We start from the raw sequence: 3,271 nt of genomic DNA on the forward strand, positions 1-3,271 counted from the left end.
GAATACCTTCCAATGACAGTATTTTCGGGAAGTTTCCTCGTGACTTCTTTACCTTTGTACGTTACCAACGTCTTCTGATAGTTCCACGGTACTGTGGACGGGTTTGTCATCGGCTTTTGCGGCACGCGTCCGATAACCACTGGCTCATTCAGCCGAGGTGGTTGAATCGTCCCCCGGACCACATAGGCCCCTTTTGGTACGTACATAGGTTTTGCCTTTTTGACCTCGAAGCTCTGCGGCTTCTCTGCTCGACCTCGTGGGATGTAAAGAACTCCATCCTTTACCGGTACCGCTTTCTTCTCCACCTTCTTTTCGGGCTCGCGCTTTGCAGTATTGGCCTTTTCCCCTTTTTCTTGTTTCTGGGCTGTTTCAGGCTTTTTCCCTGCGTCGACAATGGCGATTCTAGCTTTCAAAGTAGGGTCAAATTCTTTGTCTTCGCAAATCATCCCAATCAGGAGCCCGTTATTGCGAGCAGGTAATGGATTGTTAGTCACATTTGGGACCTCCTCGTCCCTTAGCACTATTTTCCCTTGCTCTATCAAATTCTCGACCACTCTTTTCAACGACCAGCAGTCATTTTTATCGTGCCCTTCGGCCCCTGAATGATAGGCGCATCTGACTCCAGATTTGTAAGAAGGTGACGTCGGGTTTTGCCTTGTTTGAGGGACTGGTTGCAGGAAGCCCAACTGGACTAGCTTCGGGAACAAAGTAGAGTATGGTTCACCGATGGGCGTGAAAGTCCGCCTTCTAGGCGGCTCCTGAGGGCGGAAGTTATTCTGCGGAGGTTGTGGGTTATAGTGGTTGCGGTAAGGAGGCTGATTTCTGGGAGGTGGAGCTTGGCCTCGGTTGGCTTGTTGCGGCGGATGGACATAAGGCTGGGCATTCATGACCATATAGGGTTGATGAGCATATGCCAGATTTGAGTGGGGGTAGTAGTGTTGTGGGGTTCTTTCCGGAAAACGGGGTCGGGGATTACGATATTCCCTTGTTCCTGAGGCTGCCATGGCCGTTTCTTCCTTTTTCTTCCCTCTTGCCATTCCTCCGGACCCGCTTTGGACGGCTTGGGAGGTCGCCCTTATGGCTGCTTGACTCAAAATCCTACCTGTTTTCAGACCATTCTCCACCATCTCTCCAATCTTAATTGCTTCTGCAAACGGCTTTCCCATGGCTGACATCATGTTTTGGAAATAGTCAGACTCTTGAGCCTGGAGAAAGGTAGTGACCATTTCCACTTCATCCATGGGAGGCTTCACCCTCGACGCCTGCTCGCGCCACTTAATAGCATACTCTCTGAAGCTTTCTGAAGGTTTCTTTTTCAAGTTCGACAGAGAATTTCGGTCTGGTGCGATGTCGATGTTATACTGGAATTGTCTCACAAAATCTCTAGCGAGATCATCCCAGACATGCCATCGGGACATGTCCTGGTCCATGTACCATTCCGAGGCTATTCCTACCAGACTTTCCCCGAAATATGCCATTAGCAATTCCTCTTTTCCGCCGGCTCCCCTTAATTGGTTGCAATATTTCTTTAGGTGAGCAATGGCGTCACCGTGCCCGTCGTACTTCTCAAACTTTGGGGTCTTGAAACCCACTGGTAGGTGTACGTGAGGGAACATGCATAGGTCGGCGTAAGAGACGTTTTTCTGTCCGCTCAAACCTTGCATATTCTTCAAACTCTGTTCAAGGCTTCTCATTCTTTTGGCCATCTCATTTTGTTCCGCAATTCTGGGGTTTTGATCCTGCCTAGGTGCAAGCTCGCACTGAGGCTGTGGAGGATTAGTGCTGGTAGCGAACCTAGTTGGTTCCATCGAGAAGGATGGGGCTTGGAATGTAAACGAGGACGAGTCAAAAGTCGGCTTGTATGCAGCAGGTTGTGCCGTGATCGGTCAAGGTGGTACAGTAAAGATATTGGTGTTTACATCCATCGTTGACACCCGAGGATGAGACTCAGAGGGCGATCCAGCAGAGAAGGCTGAAATGGCTGGGTATCCGAATGGGGTAGCAGGATAACTTATGGGGACATTAGAAGTCCCGCTTGTCCTGGAGAATAACTCAGGGAATCCAGGAACAATGCTTGGTGGCTCTTTTCCATTATTCCAGTCATCAAGCATTTCCAGCATGCGAAGCCGCAAGATTCTATTTTCCTCCGCAGTTGCGGATTCGGGCGTGAGGACGGCCGAGATAGAACTTTCCTCGGAAACAGGGATTGTTGGCAACGGAATCTCTGAAGACATTTCTACACTTCCTTTTGACCTGGTGAAGTAAGTGTGAGTACTGCTTCCGGACTTAACAACAGGTAGTTGAACACTCCTCTTTGACCTCGTGAAGTATGAGTGTGAGGCCAGACTTTCACCAAACCAACCGTATTCTCCAAAAACCTGGAGGAACTCAACGACAAACGAGCGGTTAATTCGAAACAAATAACAGATAGGCAATCTCAAGTTGGGCATGATGCACCTATACAGTTAAGTGGATTCCTATATGTTTGCGATGAAAGCATGCGTCATTCCGGCATTCTTTTTAGGCTTTTTACTATTTTTCCTTTTTTTTTCTTTTTTTTTTCAATTTTTCTCTTTGGTTAAACCGCGACCGGATCCGATGAGGATTGCCTACGTATCACGATGCCACGTGAATCAGATCATTACATAGTTCAAAAACACCAATGAGCGTAAAAGAAGCAACCTTTTTATTGTTGAAATGGTCTATTACAAACTACATTTTGCAAAAGAAAGAGCAAACTTTGAAAATAAACCTAGACTCAAAATAGACTAAAAATCACCCTGATGGGAAAAACAGGCAGAAGATGCTAAGATACAGACTTGACTTATGAGTAATTGGTGCCCACGGGGCATCGTTCGGCCTCGCCGCGGTCCTAGGTGTGAGATCCCTCTCAAGTTGCTCTAGCTCATGCATGGTCTGCTTGACATAACCCATTACTGCCGAAAGGACGGTAACGCTGGTCATGTTCTCAAATTGTAGACATCGTTTGGTGATGGCATGGGCAATGGCCTTGATCCTATCTTTGGTTTGCTTCTTCTCTATGAGTAGGCGTTTTATCTGATCGCTACATATCTTGAATACCTGAGAATCCTGTATATGTTGATTCTTCAGTTGTCGTACTTCTAACTTCATCTGGCTTAACATGTCGCAACAGTATCTGCTCTCAATTTGGAAATCCTTGGCCTGAATAGCTGCTTTGATCTCAAGTGTAGCTATCTCTCTCTTCATTTTAGCAACAGTTTTCTCGTGGTCGCCTTTCAATTGATTCAAG

This window comes from Nicotiana sylvestris, chromosome 1 (genome assembly GCF_000393655.2).
Source record: "Nicotiana sylvestris chromosome 1, ASM39365v2, whole genome shotgun sequence".
Lineage (NCBI taxonomy): Eukaryota > Viridiplantae > Streptophyta > Magnoliopsida > Solanales > Solanaceae > Nicotiana > Nicotiana sylvestris.